This window comes from Ochlerotatus camptorhynchus, unplaced genomic scaffold (assembly GCF_037179485.1).
Source record: "Ochlerotatus camptorhynchus isolate MF236.1 unplaced genomic scaffold, CSIRO-AGI_Acam_v1.1 ptg000099l, whole genome shotgun sequence".
Classification (NCBI taxonomy): domain Eukaryota; kingdom Metazoa; phylum Arthropoda; class Insecta; order Diptera; family Culicidae; genus Ochlerotatus; species Ochlerotatus camptorhynchus.
Genome location: NW_027040589.1, coordinates 1,947,399 through 1,974,415, shown reverse-complemented (window position 1 = coordinate 1,974,415; position 27,017 = coordinate 1,947,399). Strand labels below are relative to the sequence as shown.

General features: G+C 40.7%; 1 protein-coding gene across 1 annotated transcript in view; it reads right to left on the bottom strand.

Annotated features, from left to right (window-relative positions):
- The window catches only part of LOC135698958 (serine proteinase stubble), a 667,696-nt gene that overhangs the window by 538,381 nt on the left and 102,298 nt on the right, over nt 1-27,017 (bottom strand). The gene's annotated exons all lie outside the window — the stretch shown is intronic.

The window sequence follows — 27,017 nt, the reverse complement described above, 5'->3', positions numbered from 1 at the left end:
TATTGTTATCCAAGTAGTTCATGACGTTAAATTTAACGGCTCCATGTTATTGTGTTACTCAAGTCATCTAATTTTGTTACAAATGTATTTAATAAAAAAAAAATCTATACATGATCGTCACTGACAGCATTGTCATTGACAATTATAGATAAACATTTCAAAAGGTCCTATCTGCATTCATCGATTCTCTTAATCGACTTTCTCTTTAGTTAATAACGCAGCTGCAAAACCTTTTCCTGTTGTATTTGATGTTTTGGACGTTTTCAAGCTATGCGGTAAAATTAGCGCGAAATTTGTTTGCATAGCAGTGATTATCAAAAGAGAAAGTCGATGAAGAGAATCGATCAACGCAGATAGGACCATTTGAAATGTTCATTGACAATTCAAGCTGGACATTGCATTAGGTCGTAAGTAACATTGAACGATTCTCTTCGTTGACTTTCTCTTTCGTTAATAACTTGAGTACATAACTGTTTCTTGTTGTGTTTGTCGTATTAGATGCTAGATAAAAGCTTCTTTTATCGATCTGTGTGTCGAAAATACCTGAGAATATATTTACATGGCCGTGGGAATACAAAGAGAAAGTCGACGAAGAGAATCTGTCAATGTTACTTAGGACCAGGGTTGCTTCCACTCACTTGCTATAAAAAATTGTTTTTCGGAATTATGAAATCATTAGATGTTATAATTGTTATTACTACTTGAAGGTTAAAAGAAAGGGTCGTGAAATATGTATTTGACACATAAAACCTGTCAGTATTGCTTTCAGTGCGTCACAATAAGCGATTTTACGATTCGTGAGCGCTCACTCTGAGTGAACGCTCACGAGTCATAAGATCGCTGATTGTGACGCTCTGAAAGCGAAATTGACAGGTTTTATGAGTCAAACACACACTTTTCACCCTCTTCTTGTTACTTGCAAGTACAACATATCATTATATCATCTAATGGTTTCATTATCCCGAAAAACATTTTTTTATAGCAAGTGAGTGGAAGCAACCCTGCTTAGGACCTAATGCAATGTTCAGCTTGAATTGACATGGCTTGCCTTGACTGTGACCACGATGGTAAATGACAGGTGGGCAGGAACTCACAGTCTCCCAGTGTTGGTGAGTTCTTTGCCGTTAATGTTCACGAAAAGTTCACTATTTTGCTATACAGAAATTCAAAACAAAAATTTTTATCTGCGGATTTGAACAGTTTTTGACCTGTTTTATACTACCGGAAGGTGTATGCTGGTCACAAATGCCGTGCCAAACTGATTTCCTACTCAATTAATTAATCTTTGATGTGAAATTCGCTAATAAACACGAGGCGCATTTCTTATAGCAAACATGCCATAACAAAATGGGCATGGTTCATTTATGTAAACAAACTAACACTTCTTCCGACTGTGGCACCTATGTATTTCCCATCGTGGACTGTGACTGTTAGCTCAAATGAGTGACCAAAGCAAAATTGTCAATATCACCGTGTATTGTCGAGATTTTGCAGCACTGATCAGGGTTGCTGAAACGATTCAGATAGGAAGGAATATCGAAATAAAGATCATCGAGAAATGGAGAGTACTGTACAACGAAGCCAAGTATGATGAATTGGCATTAAACACTAACACTGTTGTAACGATTTTATAAATATGGTTTTAAAATAATATATCAAGCAACACATTCAGTACATTTTGCAAAATAATTACACACCTGCGGGAGAAACGCTTGGCTAAATTTAACAGAATTTGCTGATACCAACCTTTTTGCCTTTCTCGTATACCAAGGTGTACGGAAAGGTTATGATATCACTTGAAAAACATAATTTCGTTCCAAGACCCGCGAAGACGAATGGCATATACCAATAGGCTCATCTCAACGGGATCGGAAAAGTTTCTGTATGTGTGTATATATGTTCATATGAGTGTAACTCACTCAATTTTCGCAAAGACGGCTTGACCAATTTGAGTTGAACAAGTTACAGAATATGTGTTTTAGATCCCCATAGATCACTATTGATTATTTTTTTTCCCGATCAGGATTATGGTTCCGAAGATATGAACAAACATGTGAATTCCAGATTCCACTGGGGAATTCGTAAAAGAATGATATATCCAAAACTCATCATGCGACACCTAAATCACATTAGAATTCAGAAGCGCGTTACCAAATTTAGCAGCGCGATAGCAGCGTGGGAGAAAGGTTGCTATTCGTAGAAATGTCAAAATGCTCACTACCGGTACGGACTACGGCGAGTAAATTGATAACCGCGATAGCAGCGACCGGTGTGGAGAAGAGTGACTAAACTGAAATGAGAGCGCTGTGCGCTGTTAAAATAGTCGCGCAAATGACAACGACCGTTACGGTTGCTCTAATAATATTCCGCCCACTATATTACAAGAAATTGCGAGTAGCTGAGTGGAATGGAGATAAGTTAAGCATTGGGTACAGGACCAAGTCTCCCCTGGGTGGTGCCAGAAGATGAGCGCAATAGAATCATCAAGTTGCCATAAGGCACGGAATGAGACTATTGCATGGCTGGGTAGTTAAAGTCTTCCATTCGTTAGTCATTTCAGGTGGATTAGAACAGGTTTAGGTTTAGGGTGGGCGTTGGCCAGATTTGGATTTTTCAGATATAATCCTAAATAGGACCTAGATTATTTAATACTACCTGTAACCTCAACTTCTGTCACAATGTTTCATTGTGACTAATCAACACTCAATGGGTAAAATATCAAATTTGCGGTAAATTTGAAAAAAGGGAACTTGGAGTGTAGAGCGCACTGCCCACTGGACGATTCTGAAGCCTGACCAAGTGAGTGGGTTATGGGTTTATTTGATTGTACGTCATTTCCAAGTTATATATAGATACATTCATACCATTGGCATTTTGTATTTGAGATAAGACAGAGACAGGATGCGGAGGGCCCGCTTAGGGGGAGCGTAACCCATGTTATGGCTTCCATTAATTAAATAGTTCAGATAGGCTGGAAATGATAGGTTCATGGTGAGAAAATGTACCATATGGTGCCCGTTCACTGATCAAAATTAGATTCAAATCGTCAGGCCCTGCCCTGACGAATCATACCTCTAAAATAGTAGTAGTTACAGTGCCGCATGATCTAATAACCACTGCCTGCAACTAATGTTGGAGGGGCCGGCAGGGCTGATTACGAATCAAAACTAACATAACTCTAACACTGAACTGATCCCGAAACTAACGCTCATTCATTGCACTTTGAGTCATAAAGTAGTTTTATTTATTTTCCTACTAATCTATCTACACACTTAGTTTTTTCTACCGAGCTCGGCTGTGCGGGTCTCGGCGGGGAGGGGGTTTCGTTGAGATCTCGGCGGGAATGACATTTGATTGCCGAGTCTCGGATAATGCCTTTTCTAATAATCTGCCTACGTTTCTTTTCTTTGTTATCTACTTTATCCCCTTTTTATTTTTCTGCTCTTCTTTCTTCTTCTCTTCTTTTGTTTTGGTTTTTTTTTTTTTAAACTTATACTGATACCTCCTTGTTTTCTCTCTAATTTGTCTACTATGTCCCACCATCACGATGAGAGATGAGCTACCGTACATGGTAAACGCTCATATACACTCCCAAAATAGTATGCCGCAAGTAAGTATATCACAGAGGCAACTAAAGATCCAGAAACAAAAACCGATGGCGCTGAAGATAATGAGGTAACTACTACACTTTATTGTAATTTTTACAATAATACTCACATTACTTATTATTAATTTTATACTTTATTATATATTTATATTTAGCTGTGGTGATTTATATGACTATATAGTATTATTTATTTATACTAACCTAAACACAACGTGGGTGACCCAAATCCAAACGATCACTAACCAAAATAATAGACTTATCTTTTTCAGCAGGTGTAATTTCGTTTAGTTCTGTTTCTCTCTTTTCAGAAAAACAACAACAAAAAAACCTCTATAACTCTTCTCCATTCTTTTAATCTCCTACTATCCCCTATAAATGTATCGGAAACTAGTGGGACTGTCTGTGCAAACAGAAACAGGCCTGCTAGTGGAAGAAGGTCGTTATGCTATACGGTCTAGCATAGGCCTACGGCCAGGTTTCAGTAGGTACACACTCGCTTAACGGCAGATTGGTTTACAGTGGTCGACCAGGGTGTGTGCTGATTACAAAAGTCTGTAGATATCTGTGAAAAAACTAAAAAGTCTGTAAATGTATGTAACGATAAAAAATGTCTGTGAAAAAAATAAAAGTCTGTAAATTCACAGACATGTCTGTAAATCTGGCATCTCTGGTCAGAAACAAGCCCCATCCGTCAAACCGAGGGCTCGAAAGCTATATGATAGCCTGCTGTGTGGAAAAAATGGGCGTGTGTTATCATAGGCGATGCAACAAATATCAAATTTAACTAGGTACAAGACGCTTCCGGGAGACCAACACTACACAGTCCGTGATGGTCAGGAAATTGACGATGTCGATAAGTTCCACACGTCTGATCGAAGTATTTAAACACTTGATTTTTCATATGCACAATCACATTTATTTTTTCTCTGCTGAGATCCCTCTTGTTGGATTGGAGCAGCTAGAGTGTATTTCGTGGTTAATGGGGTTAGCGCTGCTGTGTGAGAACCGAAAGGCGAGAATGCTGTTTTTAACACCGGTTGAAGAAGTAGCGGCAGCATATCTATTGGAGCTCTTCGCCGAAATCATCGTGGTGTCATGGATTCCTTTGAAGCATATCGGGTGAGATCTTTCCTTTATTTATCTCGTAATCCCATTTTATTGTTAGTCATGTTAGTTATACATAGTACATCACACTTTACACTTTACATTTACATCCTTACCTTATTAGTAATTGAGATAAAAATATATATTTGCTTAATATAACCTTGAAATTTCAGTATTACATCCACTTGATATTGTGAGCTGAGGAAACATAGAGTTGTATCTTATTATATATAAAATAATTATTATTTTCATTGTAGAATATAAACTAATTTATCTATATAAATTTATATTCATTATTTTATATTTAATGTCCTGGTATATTTTATGTCTCCATTATATATATTTTCACTATATAAATAAATACTGGGTTGGGAGGGAGCATCAGGGTATCATTTGACCTGGAACTGGACGATGAAGTGGTATGACAACCGGAGTCTAGGAGGGAATAAACACTATCATTTTCTTTATCCTAACGATTCGATTGTGGTGGTGTGAATTCTACATCAACAGTTTCAGTGAGATTGATGCGCCCTTCTTTACAAACCATCCTGTAGGAAGCTTAATAAGTATTGCGAATTGTGTTATTCGATTTGTTGGATCGTATCGTTGGAAGGAGATTCCTAAATTCCCTTGGATTTCGTGTAATTGTCTCTGCTTATGAGTCCGCATCTCCGTTTTTGGCCCTTCATACAGCGATATTGTGAATTCAGATCGGTAGGGTAGATAGGGGCAATATGGTTCCCCTCAGAAAAACACATCATAACACATGAAAAACATTCATAAATGTATGATAGCTGTAATCATGCCCATCATGTTCAAAATATGGGTAAAATATGATAGACTCATATTATATATTATGTTTGAAAAATTTCAGTTTTTGCTCCGATCAACAACCATACGGGACAATATGAGCACCCTAGTAAAAGTTAACGTTTTGACAGGTTTTCACTAGAAAATAACATTCAGGAATCATGTGAAATAGAAACATAAGTTCTTTTAGTAACAGTTACGTGTATTGCTCACTGTAGGACCAGCGGATCAGTAAAATGTAATATAGTGAATGCAATGCTTGTTTTCTTGACTGCATATATTTTAATATTCTAGAGATTTTGAGCTAATGTTACATTTCCATTAATTGAATTTTAATACGGTTTTCATGGAGATGCATATTAGAAGCATTTTCAACAAGTTTGTAAAAAAATTAGATTGAGTTAATAGGTATCAGTGTTGGCAAAATCAGAAATCAATTGATATTTTTCCGCTCTCATACGCTCGCAATATCACGCGCGATATTGGAACAAAATATCATGCTTGATATTGATTTTAAAAACTCCTTTGATGTTGCGAGACTATTCACAACGTGCACAAATCAAGCTGAGAGCTGACTCGACACAAAAATGATTCCATTGCACATCCTTTTCTTAGAAAGAGAAAGCATAGTTTGCTATCTCTTTTTAATCTCCACTGATGGCAGACGCGAAGGGACTGCTGCAAGCCGTTATGGAAGTTTCGGTTGCATTCGGGTGTAAAGCAAACATCATTAAACTCAATCTCACCACAGTCTGGTGAGATTTGCAGTTGGTGAGTTTTGTTAGCTTGATATTCCGAGCTGCGATATCACAGCTTGCAAAATCAACCACAGTTGTTTGCTTGTTGATTTTTGTCTACGAAAATCAAGCGTGATCTTGGGCGTTAGTGAGATTTGATTTTTCGCCCCGTATGGTCTTCTTGCCCCGATCCACCTAGCTCAAACTGATCTTGCTATTAAGTGGAGCTGCATACCAGACAAGATCTTTGAAGGGATGTTGGCTACCTTACATGCATACATACATACATACATTTCACCATGATTCAATGTGTTCTACACGTTGATTTATTGTGTTTGAAACTTTAAAATGTTGACAATCTTTCTCTATCAATTCAAGTGTATTGCTCATTGAATCACACTACTTTTCAAAATGGATATCAAGTGTTTTGCATTTCAATGTAATGTGAATTGCTTGTACTGTAAGGTAAACATAAATAACATCAATCTCCTTAGGGTGCCAATTTTACCTCCACCACCCCTACCCGATGATGATGTTGATTTGCGTGGACGAGCCTAGTCTTTCTAGAAGTCATCGAAACTTTTCATCATTGTTACACCATAATTCTAGCTTTATCTAGATTTATGAGAGCTAAATTTGCAATGCGCTTATTCACAAGAAAGAAACGTTTAACAATCTTTTAATGTGCCATGCGTCTCCTTTGAAATTTAGTGAACGCATGGAGCTTTGTTCTGAGGTGAGCGGTTTGCATTGCATGCAAGGCACGTTTTGTTTTATCTTAATTTCAAACCTTTTTCACAAGTTGTATTACAAGTTGTGAACTGTACTGTGTTCAATCTCAGATGTGGTTGTTTTTTTTTTAAATTTATCCTGTTGCGTAATGCGTCTTCATCTGGGTTTTGTTATTGTTTTCAGAGATACCAGAAGCCGAGTCTGATATGTTGAAATCCTTGAAAATATATTTCAATTTCCGCGCTCATCGTGGTCTCGTGCTCAACCAAGCAAGGTCGTCATTCGGACGCTCGTGTTCTCAGCGCGTCAACAAGCGAACAAAGATGGCAAAACATTCAATTTTTCTTCAACCTAACAAGTGGAGCCGGGGCTCATTAGGGTGGTTCAAAATATTGATTTTGCCCCACCAAGCGCAATCGATTGTAATTCAAGAGCAAATTTTCATTATGTCGTAAGTAACATTCGCACCGATCCGAGAAAAATAAAGTTTTGTTTTGATGACCGAAAAGTTATTCCTATTTGCAATTAAACATATATAATACCATAATGTTAGCAATGTTTAACATATTTAGCCGGGTTTTAATCATACAAAAGCAAATCGCTAGCTTTCATGCTAAGAAATACTGGTTTTTGAGTCAAAAGTTATTATACGTCGTTTGGTGGCCCCTATTGTTACTTAAGTCAAAGTGTATTTACCAGGATATTCGGGAGAATTATCAATTACGTCTCCTTACGTGCAGCCCATTCATCATTTTAGGACCACCGAAATCATCTTAGCAACAAACAGTTCGATTTATTCACTTTAATAATGAGAAAGCGAAACGACGAATGTACACTTTTCACGGGTTTCTCAGTGCTGTTACTTAAGGCAAACGGCATCTCCATAGAAATTGGGTGACTTAAGTAACATCGAAAACTATTTTGATCGGAAGGTGATTACGTCAAAAAGCAATTCGACTGGTAAATAAATTTAAAAATGGGATGTGATCCTATATTCGGACAGTATATAGTGTAATAGCAGGAGCATCGATTGACACTGATAGCTCGACTTTGTTTACCTTTGTTACATTCGACGTAATGAAAATTTGCTCTTGAATTCAGGTCCTGGTCATTCTCTCAAAATTTGTGCGCATTTGGTTGCGATCTCATGATTTATGGATCATCGAGAGAAGTCATTGTTTACAAAAGCTGTTACGCCCTAATTCCAGCTCAATCTAGATTTAATTAGAAAGATGATATTCATCGGACATGCTACTGCCGCGGATACACTTGAATGACCTACTATGAGCATGATCATTATTTGTATAATAATTATGAGCACTATACAACAACTATACCCAAACTATACAAGTGTGACCATGGATGTGCTCATAATTAATTATACAAATAATGCTCATGCCATGTGTATCCGCGGCATAAATCTTCTGATAAGTAGGCAACATTGGTGTACATGGCGCGAAAAATAAAGCGAAAAATAAAGCGAAAAAAATCCAGGTTACTATGTCATAGTGCAAGGCGCAGTATAGAGATTAGTGACGTTTAACGCACGCATACTAGCGATATATCGCCACGTAAAGTTGTTTATTATTTTCCTCTGGCTAACCTAAAAAAACTATGAAATAAGATCGATAAAAATGACCTTCACATCGATTTGTTATGTATTTTCCTCGGATTTTCACTAACACGCTCTCACATATCGCACCAATACAACCGGACGTGAAAATATCTATTGCCAAGCGGTGGTCACTCTACATACTTATTTAGCGCCAAATTTTTCTCAGTGAACCTCATGTGTGCCGCAGCTGTGCCGATAAATCATTGAACTGAGTTTTGTTTGATTGTGAATAATGCCTTGTTTGGCAACCCGGTATTTTGACAGCTCTTGTTTTTGTTTTGTTTTTAGAAACCTGAGATGACCCGGGACGAGATTTTCGTTCCGAAATACGGACCTTGCGGGTAGATTTCGCCATGCCGATTCTGCAACATTCTATGCTCGATTGTGGACTGTTTCACCAGCAGCAGCATAAGTAACAACCGCTGCCATGGAAGGACACAATCAGGAAAAACATACTTGGTATGTCTTCGAGCAGTTCTAGTTAGAGGCGAGATCGTATGGCATTGTTTGTGGTGGACTATTGACTTTCCGACTTAAACTTTTACATCTGATGAACGGATAGAGCCCAGATAGGAGGAAATGTGGACGGGGCCGAGGACGGAACTCCCGCCACGGGAGTCTGTGTAACAATTTTGATGACGGAGCTGGAGGATATCATCAGAACTTTTTCGAGGGTTAGATTGAAGCTATCTTGGATGAGCATTTTTTCATATCACAACCGGTAATGTTGGGATTGATTGAGGCTAAGGAAGGGGTGTTGATCATTGTTGCGATGCAACTCACGCAAGAAATAATAGAAGGGGAAATGTTAGCTTCAACCAGACATGGAAAATCATTTGAATTCATTTCGTGCATTAATTTACATTCATTTGTCCCTAACTTTTTTCAACAACAGAATTTCGCAAAATGATGTATGAAGCTTTTGTAGGTTTTGCTATTAGCTACAAGTTTTGTTAAAAACCCAAATCCGTATCTCTTATGCATGACGAATCAGAACAGAATCCACTACTGTTTTTCAGTGAATGTATTTTACATTCACTGAAAAACAGTAACGAGTTCTGCCCGCTCTAATTCGTGATGCATAAGAGATGCAGATTTGAGGAGTTACTTGGAAAAGTTGTAGCTAATAACAAAACCTACAAACCAAAAAGAATGTAAATGAATGCATGAAATGAATGTAAATGATTTTCCATGCCTGACTTCAACAATAGCTTAACCTTTTATCGTCAGGGGGTAAATAAAGTCCTAGAGCAATCATATTTGGCCAATAGATGCTCTGAAACATAATTTATCCACATGTCAAAATTGAGCTCTCAAGGACGTTGTTTACCAACCTGACGATAATGGGTTAAGATATTGCCGAAACCAACATTTCCCCTAAATAATAAAAATTCTTTTGAATTGGTTGCTTCGCGTCTCGTGTCGCGTCTACTCTGGCCGCGGCCTTAGGATGTGCGCTGACTATGCCTTTTAGGAATCTAATTCGATTTTGGTCGGACTTGGTGAAGATTCATGGTTGTGATTTGTAAAAATTGGATTATGGCAACATCAACAACAAATTTTGACACATGTACAGAACAAGTTCAGTGTTGCCAGTAACTTTAAAGATCAGAAAAAACTGTATTCATGGGTGCCAAACAGTGCCCATAAGTGTGCCCAGGTGTGCTCAAGCTTGTTTTTAGCACACTGTGCAGAAGGACCACAGCCCTTGTAGGCCTGATTTTTTTCCCTTTTATTCGCGCCATAGATAAATTTCCATTTGTCATTATGGTGAAGGGTTAGGACGATGAGTACTAAAAGTTAACCTTTCCCAAATCCCATATACACTTCAAGGGCCAGTGCAGTTCGTGTGCTCAAATTTTGGGAGAATGATCAGTAATCGATTGACTGGGGGTGGACCAACGCGGATATTTTGAACCACCCTAACAGGTATCCATCTATGACTGTTCGTTTGTGTTCAGGCCTGTCTACCGCTGTGTACATAAGCGGTATTACGAAGAAGGAAACAAACAAATAATCTCATCGCAACGATGACCTTTTATCACAGAGAGTAGCACGCGATCGACGCCTGATCGACACGTGTGATTTTCATGGAATGGAGGCGCTCGTGCTTTTATCTATACACATTGCTATGGTGTTGTGTGAAGTGCTTTGTTTTCATCAATTTATACACACGCTATTTTGAGGCTACTCATTTTTTAGCCAAAAACGCCTCAGTCCAGCCAAAAGGGAAGCTACTCAAAAATGAGTAAACATGCTTTTACCGAAGGGGTGACTCTATTTACGATGTAGGAAAAATTGTATTTTGTATTGCACGCTGAGTAGATAAAAAGAAGATTGATGACGATTCTGAAGATTTATTGCAAAAAGATGATGCGCGATGCAAGTAGATGCGAGAAATGAATGAACATTTTTCGAAGATTGATTCGCTAGTGTGAGATATGGCGAGCATCTAGAATTGAGATTTAGATGTGTCGCCCCCCTCGGCTTTCACTCAAATTTGAGTAAACGTGGTCTATAAAGGAAACTGGGTAACGGTTACTCAGATGATGACATTTGTCAACTGAGTAAACCGTTACCCATTTCGATAGAAACGAATGAATGTTCCATGAATACTTTATATATAAATTATTTCGTCCAGGAAGAATATTAAAAAAAATCATAATGAAAATGATAATTCTGTGTTTATTGATACCAACTATTTTAACGACTTTGTATACCTCACCAACTAGCTGCTTATAGCTTTCCCCATCCAGGCTATTACGTAGCTGCTCCATTTTCACTGCTTATCTTTAAAAAAAAATAATTTTAGACTCACTGCGCAAAAATCACCTGTTCACAACTTCAAAGTGCGCCATTTTGAACTTAGGAAAAATTGATATCAGAACCATTTACCCAGAATCTGGGTAGATTCCACTCATCGGAGAAAAACCAGTTTGCTCATTTTTCGACAACTCCAAAAATTAGTGCGACCTACCCAGTCACTGAGTTGCTTCAAAATAGCGTGTGTAGAATTTTCCGAGTGATTCACTCATAATCGCCAAAAGTGCAGGAACTCAGCGATGAGTAAATTTGCCTCATGTTTTCCCAGGTTTTTCCAAGATTTTCCAGGGAAAAATTCCCGAATTTGAGAAAAGTAAAGATTGGATTCACTCAGTCTATTGGTACTACTCCGAGACTGAATACAATTTTCGACAATTTCCTCATTTTCCGGCAGATTTTTCAGGTTTTCCACAGGAAACTATGAGACAAATTTTACTCATCGCTGGTTTCCTGCACTTTTGGCGATTATGAGTGAACTAAACTCAAATTTGGATCGTTCTCATTCGCCGTGTATTCGAATATGTTTCGAAGTGTTTGTAAAATAAGCTTCAGGCTATCCTGCACACAGCAAAAGTTGGTCGAATAGAGAAGGTTTATTGCACAACTTTTCGAGAATAGAGCATTATACGAGACGTTTCCGATTCAACTCATGAGTAAACTTTGACAGGAAGCAGACCAATGATGGCTGTAAGAAGAGGTGAGAAGCAACATGTCAAAGAAGCACATGGTTACTTGTGTACGGTTGAACTAATAATGACTTTATTCAGGTTTCAAGGTATACAGAACAAGGTAAACTAATCAATGTGAATGCTTGTTAGGTGTGGTGCATACAGAAGGTATGATAATGGAAACATATTCTGTAACATCCCGTTTTCTTTACATTTAAACAATGAATCAAAACATATTATAATCCTGGAACTTCTTAGGCATTTGGACGAACCGTCTGGGGCGAGTGGATTCGGGAGTGGTTGGTGAAGCAGTCACTGCAGCAGGATTGCAACCGACAGACGATGAAACTTCCTGTAGATCTACATTCGGTTCCACTTTAACTGGTACTGCATCCAGCAAATCCTGTCTGCGTAAACCTTGTCTTGATCATTGTATTGTCCCTACGATACTCACGATCACCGATAGCTACGACTGTTGTCCTATCCGTAACTGGGTTGATTACGGTTCCGTTTTTCCATTCCGTATCGGTAGGCTTCATTTTAACAAACACAGGTTGTCCGATCTCCAACTCGGGAAGCGAGCGAGCCTTTCGATCATAGTAGGCTTTGGCTTGCTGACGTTGGAGAGTAATCTTCTCCCTCACGTTCTCCTCTCTTTTCGGAAGATATTTCCCTTCATACATCGGAACTCTGAAGCGTGTTCGACGATTAAACAGGCGCTGAACTGGCGAACTTCCAGCTTTGTTCGGTGTATTTCGCCACTGTAGTAGAAGTTCCCAGAAATCCTGGTTGGATTCTCGAGCTTTCTTCATGAGTGATTTGGTTATTTTGACGGCAGATTCAGCCTTGCCATTTCCTTGCTGGTGGTATGGTGCTGAAACACTGTGTTTTACTCCCCAATACTGGCAGAACATGTTGAACTCTTCACTCATAAACTGTGGTCCTCCATCACTGCTGACTTCCTGTGGTTTTCCGAACCTTGCGAAGTTGCGCTTACAGACTTTTATTACTGCTGCTGATGTTTGCGTTGTGAGTTCATCTACGTCAAAATAATCGGAAAAGTGATCAACTGTAACAAGGTAAACTGTTTTGCAATTTCCAATCTCGCACTCACATATGTCCATGGAAACTTTCTGATACGGGTAAGTCGGAATCTGATGACTTTGCATTGGTTGAACTCGCTGATTTGAAGAGAACTTTGCGCAAACATCACAGTGTTGGATACGCTGCCTTATCTGGTCGGAGAGTCCTGGCCAAAACACCGTGTTACGGGCTAGCTTGGTTGTTGCTTCGATTCCGGAGTGCGATTGATGAAGTCTCTCCAGCATCTGTCCTCTCAAACATCGTGGGATTAGAATTCGATCATTTCGTAGAACGAGACCATTGTGAGTGCTGAGCTCGTGCTTGTACTTCCAGTAGATTTGGATGGCTGGAGACATATCATCATCATCATATTTCCCTGGCCAGCCATCAATAATGCAACGGATGACAGATTGGATATCCGGGTCCTCTCGAGATCTGGCTCGAATTTCGTCTACTCGAGCGTCTGAAATGGGAAGGTAGTCCAATGCACAAATAGTTTCAATATCGGCCATGAAAATGTCGTAGATTTCACGACTAGTAGAATCGTTGTCAATCTTTGCTGCTCTAGATAACATATCAGCGATTACTACTTGTTTACCTGGTGTGAAGTTCAGAGTGATTTGATAGCGTTGTTATCCTAGCAACATGCGTTGAATTCTCAATGGTGCCTCAATCAAAGGCTTCTGGAAAATCTTGATCAACGGTTGATGATCCGTTTGAACAGTTACTGGTCGTCCAAGGATGTACATTTCAAACTTCCGACAGGCAAATAGAATGGCCAACGTTTCTTTTTCGATTTGTGCATAGCGACGTTCAGTAGCACTGAGGGTCTTTGACGCGTAGACGACTGGCTGTCCCTCTTGTAGAAGAACAGCGCCTAGTCCTACGCTGCTACTGTCGCATTGGATAATCGTGCTCTTGGATGCACCGAAGTATCGCAGTACCGGTGTTGAGGTTATCATCTGTTTCAGTTGATCAAAGGCTTCATCCTGTTCATGGAACCAATTCCAAGGCTGGTCGTGATTTGTCAATCTGCGCAACGGTTCCGCTACTATGGACAGGCTTGGAAGATAGTGTGATAAGTATGTTACCATACCCAAAAACCTTTGAATGGCAGGAACATCTTCTGATTTCGGCATATCCAATATGCTGCTCACTTTTTCTGGATCTGGTTTCACGCCTCTCGCTGTAAGTATGTGCCCAAAGTACTTGACGCTATCCTGACACAGCTTGATTTTGTCCGGATTCAATTTCATGTTTTTTTCTTTCATTCTTTCCAGAAATACTCGCAGATTTTTATTATGGTCGATCAATGCTTCGGCAACAGTATTACCACAAACGAAGTGACAGACGACTTTCTCCGAAGAAATTAATTTAAATAATGTGGTTCTCTGTAATAGAATTTTAGTCCACCTTCCGCCGCTCACCGCCAGGTTCGCTAGTATTTTTGCTTTGAATTAATTCAAGTTGGTTTTGTGTGCAGTGATCTGGCAACCCTCGTTCTCGCTCGCGTTGACGTGGTGCTGTTTTCTCACTCATCGCAGGAAATTTTGATTAGAGTGAGAAAGTAAGGAACAATCAGCGCGGGAACCGTGTGCGTTACTGTAGGTGTGGCAGAAGGAATGTTGACAACTCTTTCGTTCTCACGGTGTTCTTACGCATGATCCAACGTTACGTCACACTAGATTATGCATAAGAACGTCGTGATAATGAAAGTGCTAACTTGTTTCCTTCTGCCTCACCACAGCACTTGCGATACTCCGTCGGTTTCAGGTGCATTCTTTGTGTCATAGAGATTGCTGATGTTTATCTTACGCACACTACGTCACGTATACGTATACGCAAAATGTTTTCATCGGGATCATACTTTAGCAATCTCCACCAGTAAAAACACCAGAAGTTTTGGAAGTTTCTCCCTCAGTACCTGAAAGCAGCGTGATTGGCGTTGACGGTGACTCTGTAGCTCTTTACTCCTATGAGAAAATCCATAAGCAAACGTCAGACTGTGCGTGAAACACGGCGGACTTCGTACTATCCTTTCACTCCATCGAAAATTCCCATAAGAAACTGTCTACATTTGCTGGAAGAGCAAATTTTTCGACAGTGCCGTCAACGCCAATACCAGCTGACATTCGCTTAATGTGGGTAGTGAAATCCGGAACATTTTCTCACTTTTGAGCATCAACGTCAACCCGGTTTCGAATCGCATTCCCACTTGAGGTGGCACCGTTGGCAGTAATCCACTGCGCCGTGGGAAAGACCTGACTAGTGCTGGAAAATTCACCGTCTAAGGAAGGTCACCATTAAAATTAAATCAACCTAATTTTCTTCGCTGTAACGTACTCCGGATCAGACTCGCTGGTGGACCGTTTTCGTGGGACGGTTTTCGACCCGAAAAGCTACAATTTGAACAGTTTTTCAAAAGATTTCTGGCAGGCGTCTTGGGACGCACGATCTCATGTCCCACCGAGGCATCCGTTAGCGTGTCCGTGTCGGAACGGATGAACTCTTAGATCGACTGCAATTCTACCATCGATTTTCGGCACTGCTTTTTTGGTTAAATTCACACGATAGTTGAAATCGAACACGGTCGACGATCCGGCGGAGTATGCTTCGTCTTCATTGTCCGAAGAAGTCAACGATTTGATACGACCGGTTTGGCTCGAAGCAATTTTTCGACGGAAGTTCCTCGAAGTTTTCGACGGAAGTTCCTCGTGGCAGTGGAATATAAATGCCACGCTGCTGCATCTGCTGACTAAAGTCGTCCTTGTTGTTGCACAAAGGGCACTTGAAAAAGTACCCCGCCGATTGGGCAAACTGTGCCATGCAGCTCCGATGGAACCAGACATTCTGACAGCACGAATCGATTCCAGTTTCCTGTACGGTCCCATCTCATCGTAGCAAATCCCACAGGCTTCGGTCCCGGATTATTTCACCTTACCCACCAGCGCTACGTGCTTATCGCACCACGACTGGAACGTATCCACGTAATGCGACAGGCACTCATTCTGCATCCCACAAAGCGTCTGAAATGAACGGAAGCACTTCTTCGTGCAACACAAAACGTTCGCATACCGTTCCTTGGGGCCCATGCATTAATTATGTCACGCTAAATCGAAGAGAAATTTACCTCCCCCCCTATCGTGAAGTTTTTCCTATACCTAATGCATTGCTTGTCACAAAATCTTAGACCCCCCCCCCCCCCCCCTAGAGCGTGACATAATATATGCATCAACCCTTGCAGATGTAACACTTTTGTCCTCGCATACGAGCTTCCTCATTTCTGATGTCCTCCTCCATGAATCCGAAGATTCCCTCCTCGTCTTCAGGTAACAAGGTACACGTAGCAGGTATAATGACTAGTTTTGCCACGTATAGTAGACCAGTCCAGAATAGTGCATCGTACCGCAATCATGCTCAAACGCTTGACATACAGCATCTCTAGCCGTAATAAATTAAAAAAAAAATCAGTTTCATGCGATCCTCCTTCATTCTCACCTCCAGCACGTCGATCGCCTCTTTGATTCGATGGATCTCGGCATGATTTCGGAGTAAATTCTCCTCCTTTAGATCGCCCTCGTCGAGAGCTTCCGGTTCCGCTACGGAGTAACGAATGCATACCGAGGATGGCCGCAAAAAAAAATTATAATAAAATAACGAAATTACAATGAATTTTACGGTTGAATTTTGGGCACATTAAAAATTTATTATTAAATTATTGGAAAGGAGAAATAATAAATTTCGTTTTTAACGATACAATTATCAATGAAAATTAATTTGAGGAGATCAAATTTGTTCGACAACAATCAATATTTTTATTGTTAAGATGCTTAGCTTAACAAGCCCCCTTTTTAATTGTAAATTTCTCATATACCATGATTTTCGTTGTGATTTTATGGTAGGGGTAAGAGGGGCATAGTGAGCATCCCATGCCTCAGCTTGGTCTTCCGGCCGTTCGGAACAAATTGGTAGGTGGTAGCCTTATACATTTTATGAATAATCAGCAATGGAAATTTGCCAAAAGGTATAAGGGGATTTTTATCAGTGCTGGCATCGGTAGCATTGGTGCTCAGTACGGAAAACCAGATCGACGAAAAACAAATCAAAGGAAAAAAAAAGAAATTAGATTAACAGAACTTTATCTGTACAAGTTCAGAAAAAGTTTCATATTTTTGAATTTCCTGCAGCGTTTTAAACTTTTTTCGAACAGTCCGCAATTCAAAAACCCAGTAAAACATTACTGACTGGATTAATGTGTATATGTTATGTGCAGCTTATCTGCTGTAATATTCAACAACTTTTTTTACTGTTTCCCTAATAAAAAACTACCATACATGAACGAAAACCCAAATAATAAAACTATTCAACAAATGGTTTGGATGATACCCCGAACACGTCGTTAAGCAAAATAACCATAACAATTTTATTAGGGTTGGTTTTCAATTTCAGATTGAATTCCAATTTCCCATTTGCATCGACGTAAAAACTTGCCGCAGCTTGTTAACCGAGCTTGTGCTGCATAGGTGGAAGAGATTACTTCGTTGAAAGCTCCATCTGCATGATAACTGGAAAGTTTGATAACTGGTACTTGTCGATGACGATGATCTCGTCTAATCAACCAATTCGACAGGGACATCCACTACCCGCACCCGTACCGGAAAATGTTTTGAATGATGAATAAGAAGAGGCTGAGCAGTCGAGGCAGCAAGAGACAAAAGCGTGACATCAAATCCTATGTCCGGATCGACTCTTACAGAAGTTTCAATGCGCCGCCTGTTCGGAAAGGATTCCCCGTGACATGAGCGAGCGTCACTACGCGAAGCATGCCGGCCATACCTATCGGGTTGATATCGATCCAGTGATCGATCTGTACGACGAAACTACTGCCACGGCGATTGTAATCCGCTCCATGAAAGTGCAGCGGCAAGTGACGATCTACTGCGACAAATGCAACGTGCCTAAGAAATCGGCTTTCTGATTAGTATTCCACCGGTTGGTTTGGCAAACACGACCAGTACTCGCACTGTCTGGTTCTGCAGAATAATAAGAAGAAGCTGGAGCAGACAAAACTGATATCCGGCAGCTTGGGTGGATCCTTCCAGTTCCGCTACGGAGGAGTGAATGTATACCAGCATACCGAGTATGGCCGGGTTCTGTTTGGCGTCTAACAACGATGTCTATGTCTTCTCGGTTGCGAATGACTGTGACTTAGGCTTCTAGCACGGACTGAAGAAATCTGTAGCAACAGTTGCAACAAGCGCGAGTCATTGACAGCTCAACATCGTTTACTTGTAAGCAAATGTTAACCCGATGTGTTCATCCCTAATCATTTTGGCCTATGGTCTTTCATTATACAAAAGAAGCGATATAATGACATGCTGTTTGACAACAGGCTCTTCCTTTCAATTTTCGTTAGAGAAAAAGAGATAACAGGCGGTACCCCCTAGTTTAATCTAGTACATATGAGTAGATAGTGTTGCCGTGAGGTACACTCGAAAATTGTAAATGTAAGTGCGTCAAATCAAATTTCGAGCCGCTCCGTCTGTCACTTCGTTTGTGGTATTACCACATCCAAAAATCATGAAGTCATCCATCAATGCTCGTACATTTTTCAATCCCTGTATCGCTTCGTGTGCTTTCAGTTGGAACACCTCCGGTGCCGGGGAAATGCCCATTGGCATTCGGAGCCATCGGTACCTACCGAAGGGAGTCCAACACGTAGTAAGCTTCGAGCTTTCTTCATCAAGCTCCACCTGCCAAAAACCAGACTGGGCATCCACAGTCGTAAAAACCTTAGCGTTGGCAAGCTCTGGCAGTAGCTCATCTAGTGTAGGCATCTGGTAGTGTGATCTTTCCAGTGCCTTGTTCAACATTATCGGGTCAATGCAAACTCTCAATTTGTTGTTTCTTTTAACGAGTACTAGGTTACTTACCCAGTCGGTGTGTCGTTTTTCTTCAATGATCACTCCTTGGTGTTCCAAACTTGTCAACTCTTGACGAAGCTCATCTCTCAGCGTTACAGCGACTCTACGCGGATGCTGTACTACTGGTTTAACGCTCCTGTCCACATCGAGATGGACGCACCCCTCCAATTTTCCAAGTTCAGAGAAAACTTCAGAATACTGACCCAGGATTTGTTTTGCTACCGATTTCTGGCCCTCAGTAACGGAAAAACATAACTGAATCAATTTTAGTCGAAGACAAGTGTTGACTGACAACAATGGAATTTGTTCGAAATCCACTACATGGAAAACGGCTTTATATCGGGTTCCGTTGTGAACGCAATCTATCTCAGTGCGGCCCAAAGATCGGAGCTGGCCTCCTCCAAACACCTTCAAGACTGCGCTGTGGCTGTCCAGCGACAGCTGATTAGTTCCGAGAATTGCTTTCGCATTGGTTCTTCCGATTACGTTGCAGGAAGCTCCGGAATCTAGGATGCACGATACCCTACGTTGGTGCTTTTTTACATCCAAAAACGTTATCGTCGCCTTCAGCAAACCGTCGTTCTCCTTACGTAGACTGTACAGGTATTGACACATGTTAATAGATTCCTGGTCATCATCCCGCTGCTCATCAGTTGCATTTTCTTCATCCGGCTTAACGGTGTTGACTTTGTTAGTTGGCTTCCTCGAAGAACTGGGCAAACCCAATGGCCTATTTTGCTGTTTCTTCTTTTTGCACGCCACCTCGAAGTGGTTTTTCAGACCACAAAAATGGTATGTTGCTCCCCTGGCTGGACATTCCAACAAATTCTTGTGGTACGCTCGACCGCAAAAGCCGCACTGCTTGTTGCTTCGATTTCCTCCAACAATTTTGTTGACGTTATGTTGCTGAGTTTCAAGCCACCTGTTGCGCTCCATTTCGGCTCGAGTGGCTTCCTCCGTTCGACATAGCTCGATAACTTTCGCTGAAGTTAAGTCTTCCGTTTCGATGAATTTTTTCTTCAGGTGCACATTTTGAATGCCGGTAATAATTTTATCCCGGAGCATCTCATCTTCCAAAGCACCAAAATTACACTCTTTCACCAACGTACGCGCCCGGTTGATGAATTTCATCAGACTTTCGGCTTCGTTGCTGTCGTCTCCGGGCTCTTGCCGGCATTGGTAAAACTCGTAGCGAGCAAGTTTTATATTTTTCTGCGGTATCATGTACGTTGATAGCGATTGCACACAGGCAGCGACCGTGTCCTTTTCATCGTCGAGAAGGGGCCACAGATTAAAGATTCGTCTTGCCTCTGTGCCCAGCGCAGATTTGAAAGTTGCCACTTTCACTCTTTTATCCAGCTGGTCCACTCCTGATGCAATGATGTACGTTTCTAAAGCATCCTTCCATAGTTCCACGTTCTCCCGGAGGTTGCCGTCTAGTTTTAGTGGCTCCGGGAAGGGAATGCTGCTGTTTATAACTGGTGCCACTGGCGGCTGCTCCTGCGGTTGTGCCATTCTTGGTTTCGGAAATGATTATTTCCCCAACGTTTTTTCGCGTATTTACGATGAACGCTCGACTCCCGGACACTTAAACGGATACTCCGCGACAAATCCGGAACGTCCCGCAGAAATTGAATTCGGCTTACGGAACTACGCAGTAATATTCAATGCTTCTTTTGTTATTTTTAACTCTGACACCATGTCAAAGAAGCACATGGTTACTTGTGTACGGTTGAACTAATAATGACTTTATTCAGGTTTCAAGGTATACAGAACAAGGTAAACTAATCAATGTGCACCTAACAATGTGGTGCATACAGAAGGTATGATAATGGAAACATATTCTGTAACACAACATCAATATCATCAAATTCTGTCAGAGAAGCTTGCTCCTGTCATTTCGTAAAATGGGTTATAGAAAAACAAAAAATACATGGCATTCCATTTGACGAGTTGACAGGATCCAGTTTGCTTGAAAGAACTGATGATATTGATGCAGCTTCTCTCGGTGGGTAGATACAATGTTAAAGTTCATTCATGAATTGAACAGTCAGCTGATCAGAAACGTCTCGCAAAAGCATTTCCAGCCCAAACCACAAACTGGTTGGACATGAGTGTTTCCGATTTGAATGAAACATTACTCATATGTTCGTTGCTACCAATGTACACTGGGCTAATAATGTAATCTAGCGGAGCAAAATTAATAACTCCGAAACGAAGCGTTTTCGAGACATGGTGTCTTCGGCAAAGTTTCTCATCATATTGACATAAACCAATAGTTCAAAACTCTTCCGCAAAGATGGCGCCACAATCTAACTTCTTTATCTGGTGTTTTGGAGACTTGATGTCTTCGGAAAAGTTGTTTATCTTGACAAAATAAACAGCTCTTTTGAAGACGTAAAATTTCCACAGCCTACTGGTTCCGAGTTATATAGAGGCAAAGAAAAATATGTCGAAAATATTATTGCATTCCTGGCCCAGTTGATGATCACAGCTAAGCAGACCAGTTTTGGTGAAATCATTCCATTTTTATCTATAAATTAGGAATTTGATGAACATTGGAATCATTTAGAGAGATCCTTCAATTATACTGTATTATATAAACCATTAATTACATCACATATGATTGTTAAATTTACTCTTTCATAACTCGGAGCGTTTCGTACGGTATGTCCACGCATCCTTCCACCCCTGTAGATTCACGTAATGCATAGCTGTTTAAATATATATATTTAAACTCGAATCATTTCACAGAATCATCTTTGCGGCAAATGCAACGCATTAGGCCTGGCCGTTTTGATGTTTGTGTCATATCTCAGATATGCTACAAAGACCAATGTTGAAGAGAAGACAATACGGTGGCGAAAACGAACAACTTTTCTGTCAAATGCAAACCAGCTCGCGATTGGCCGATTTGAAGTGCATAAGATAGAGATTGAGATAGATATAGATATAGATAGAGATAGAAATAAAAGAGTAAGAAGCAAGGGGTAAGTCACTCCGCACACCAATCTTCTGTCATCTTTTTTGTCAGTGTGCCACACGTGAGCCGCAGGTGTGTTGATTGTGCCGGTCATAGAGCAAGCTACGATTGTTTGTAAAATACCCATCCCGGAAAACCGGTATATCTGACACCTTGAATGTTTTGGTTTGAAATCGCAAGGATAAATCGGATTTATGATGACGCAGGAAGTGGCGGGTCTGCAAAATTGTGGTGTTTTGTGTTCATAAGATAATAAAAGTCCTGTGTTTTAGGGTTTTATAATGCCCTCAAAGGCAGACAAGAAACCTAGCCTTGCGTGATATGAAAGCAACGGTCTATCAGCGGCCAGAAAGAGTTGGAACCGGTGGGGAACATTGTTGGAGACCGACTGTAGAGGATGATGAATATACTTCTGTAGTTTGTTTTGTGTGAGATGCAGGTTTGATTAATTGCTTCTTTCTCTTGAGCCCACTCTAGGACCTACATTTCGTATTTAGATCTATAAGTGAACGGCTGGTCAGAGTTCCTCTGGTGTATTCAATTAGAGGATGTTCCTGAATATACAGTCAAACAGCACATAATGTTGTGAACAATTTCTATGACAGTTGTCCAGCTTCCATTTTATTTACAACAATCCAAGGGGTGAGACAGCTTTGCTCTGAGTTGCTTTTTTGCAGCAAGTAACTCGCGAGAAACACACTGTACCTCAAAATTTAGTCGACGTTCATCGATGTTTTTGTCTGGTTACTCCTTGACTCCGTTTATCCCTTTCACATATTAAACGTAAGTCTTGTTTGTTAACAAAATAGAATTGTTCGGCTATTGATACGATGTGAATTCCAGATTTTGTTCAGAAAATGGCTTGAACGATGCTGGAAAAGCTTCAAAAGGGGGCACAGTTGCGTGGATTTTCATCTGCTTCTCTGTGCCGATTGGCTGCTGTTGCTGATGTTATTGTTTTGGAAGTGCTTTTGGTTCGTATTTTTCCGTTTCAAAACGTTGAATGTGAATTAACTGTAGGTAGGTGGACAAATGCGATTTGAACCACAGGAATCGTTTTCAGATGTCCACCGAGAAGAATGTGAAATCGTTGTGGGAAATCACTGGCATACATAGGAAATATCTTCACTGTTGGATAAAAACCGATTAACATTCGATTCCCAATTCCAGCTCCGAAGGAAACGCTGCCAACCACTACCCCAGAATGTTCAGCCAAAGCATCAACACAGTCGACACTGCTGAAGTCGAAGAGGAGGAGGACGATGAAGACACAGCTGCCAATGTTTCCGGTGAATACGATCCTCATCCGGACTTCAAACCCATCATCGATCTTGCCGATGAAATCGAAGTGAAAACCGGTGAGGAAGACGAAGAACAAATCAGGCATAACATTTGATAACGGCACAAAAGCATTTGTAAACAAACTTTCTAAGGCCCTTTACAAGCGAGCCAAAGTACGCCTACGCAAACCAATACCACTTTCGTAAAGGAGAGAGTTGCCCCTATCCGATGATGTTATTGGTTTGCGTGCGCGTACTTCGGTTCGCGTGTAAAGGGCCTTACAAAGTTTGTTTACAAATGCTTTTGTGCCGTTATCAAATGTTATGCCTGAAATGTTCTGCGTTCGCTCCAAGCTACTGCAGATGGTTCAGAGAGAGTGGAAAGAAAGGGTTTTTGGCGATCTGAAGATTCTCAAGAGTAAATCCGATCCAACCAAGTACAGGATCATCGCTATAGCCTTTGCTGACGAGAAACTGAAGAACGAAACATGCTCCGAATATAATGAATAATAGTTATAATTATCTGGAGTATTTGGTCTGGTGGATCGAGTTCTTCTACCACTTCAAGCCGGTTGTTTGTTGTTGTTTTGTTTGACAGCAGCTTTTCGGCTTCGCACCTTCATATGTTGCTGTGGTGTGAAAAGTGAGTATGCAAATGACAGTGATCTTGCTCACTGAGCAATGTGAGTTACTCGAGGTGCCTCAAAAGCAACTCTAAAATTGCTCATGATTAGGAGCTGTCTTACCCCTTGCAACAATTCAATGCCTACGAGATTGTGCCGATGGATGTGCCCATGCTGTGCCGAATCTAATTTCGGCTCAATGTGCTGAGTGACTTACCCCTTGGTAAGAAGCCAGTTGTTTCGTCTTTCTCTTAGATCTACCCTAACCATTTTCCAGGATGCTTTCTCGTACTGGATGCGTTTGAATTAGATTAGATTAGCAATGGTTGCATTTTTCATTTTAATATGATTTTTTTCTTCTTCACAGTAGCTTTTAAAAAGGGCGTATTAAAATGTGGCGATATTAAAAATAAATGATAACCTGAAAACTATTGATCTGATCAAAATGCCATCTGATAAGAAATAGTAAATAATGAAATTATCTTTGAGAAAAAAAAAACAGTAGTTTTCAGCACCCGATCGGCATCCACTGAATCATTCGATAATTGTTTTGTTGTACTGTGTACAACTTTAACCATGGATCTTAGACGGCATCCTTAAGGTGATTGACTTCCTCCATCGCGACACCGTTCCGATGCACATGTGAATTCAGTCTTGGGCTGGAATCCTGGCAGGAATATTCGATATCTTATATCCGAGAATTTTAAGAAAGTTTGGCAAGTCCATTGAGATCGAAAGATCGGTTGTTTTCCGTGGAAGGGTGTAGGGACTTGGCCTGAAGAATTTGCAGGTTTTTCTCACAAAGAGCAAGAACTGGCTACACAACTCTGAGCCATCAAGGAAGTGGCAATGTCAGTAAACACGCTTAAAATTATTGGAGTGAAAAGATCGATAATTCTAACTTATCCAAGTTAATTGATTTTTTTTCCTTGATTTGTTTTCCGTCGATCTTGTTTTCCGTTTTTTTTTCTTCCTTTATTTAGGAGATTTTTAGCCGAAGGCTAGTTCATCTCCGTCTTGTTCACCAATGCTACCGACGCCAGGGAGGCACCCTACCTATCAACCTATCAACTCATGAACTGGGTATCAACGACTTTACTTCTCTTTTAACCCAGGCCTACTGGGGTGAGAGGCAATCATGCTTACCACTACACCACCGGCACCGTTGAGCGAATGAAAGCTGTATTAGAACAGTCGCATCTATACCCACTTTGCTAAAATCATCGTGCTTGGAACGTAGTGAACCGAATGGGCTGTATTTATACATTTATTTATGACCAGGTTTTCAATGTTTCTGTCGTCATGACAGCCGAGATGATAGCCTTCACAAACCGACGACATCCCTCAGCTTACCCAAGTGGCTGTCACGAGACATTATACACAATTGATATATGGCAGTGGAGTATGGAAGAAACCCAGAAAAATGATCCTGAACAGACATGTTGGCCCGATGTCGGATCAATGTAAGCTCAATTCTGTGTTTATGTCGGGTCAATGTAGTTCCAACATCAGGTTGGTGTTTGGTACAAGTCAGGTTGGTGTCGGGTAGGCTTATATTTTTCGTCGGAATGTCGGAATGTCTGATCTGCTCAAGACCGCGTCTTTTTAAAAAAATATCGGATGCAAATTTTGCAATTCGCCTTGACACCAGGCCCGAAGTGACGTTTCTTCACACAAATTTTGACAGTTCCTTATGGGGTTTTGCGTTGGAGTGAGAGAATAAGAAAAAGTCCGCCATGTTTCACACATAGACTGACAGTTACATATGAGATTTCTCCATAGGAGTAAAGAGCTACAGAGCTCTCGTCAACGGCAATGGGCTGCACGAAAGACAGCAGCAACGAATAGGCAGTTTGACGAACTGCTTGTTGTATGTACGAGGAACTTTATGAATGACCATCCGAGGCTGTCATAGCCGAACGAACAAAATAGGGGAAACGTCTCTAATGTTGGCCTATGGATCTAAGATTGGGCCCATCGCTAAAAATCTGCTATTTAAATATCAATTTTATCTAGATGAACCCGTTATTGGGACGTTACTAATGGATATTTTTGGTTGCTATTGAAAATTTAGTCGATTGCTGAATTTATGTATGGGCCCAAATTAGGGACACTTAGGCCGACATTATTTGCATTTCCCCTACATGAATAAGAACGAGCTGTCGAGTACTGCACAAGACGGCAACGTTGTATGTCGTATAACAGCCTCACTGTGGGCTATCGCGTATAGCTCAATCACAAAACTGTCGTAGGAAATGAAAGCGACAGCCGTTGGAATACTGTCATGAGGCGGTACTTTTGGTATGCCTGACGGTGTCACGATGGAGGAACTCAATCACCTCAAGGACGCCGCCTAAGATCCATGGTCAAAGTGGTGCACATTCCAGCAAAGCAATCCCCAACAAACAATTTTAGCTGTAGATTAGCTTATACAGCCAAAATTTGCCTTATGCAGCTAATTTTTGCCTGTATAAGCTAAGCTGCAGCTAAAATTGTTTGTTGGGTCGAATGATTCAGTGGTAGCCGATCGGGTGCTGAAAACTACACAAGACCAAGTAGTTGGCATTTCTTAGTGTCAGAAAGAAGATCGCAGGATTGATCTGTTCCAAATATAGCCTGTGGAATTCTCATAGGGGGGCTGTTCTTTTTGGAATTCTTGCCATCCCCCTCCCTTCGTAAACAATTGTCCATTCGCAATTTTTAAATTTTGTATGGCCGTGGATAATGCCAAACCCCTATAAACTGTCTACGTAATTAAAGAACAGCCCCTAGGCCATAATTGGAACACCCCGAATAGGAACGTTAGCCATAGTTCGTACATCTACGCTACTAAATATTTACAATTTCCTAAAATATTCGCTGAAAGTGGTTAAGATTTTGAAACTTCTCTCCCATTCCCCGACGCTATCGGCCAAGTTTTCTAGGCGTATTGGCTATGACTTTGCATAGTCTATTTTTTCGTCGACCAATTTTTCGTGTATAGCTACATTCTTACAGTCCCGCATTGAAGCACATGGCGAATATCAAA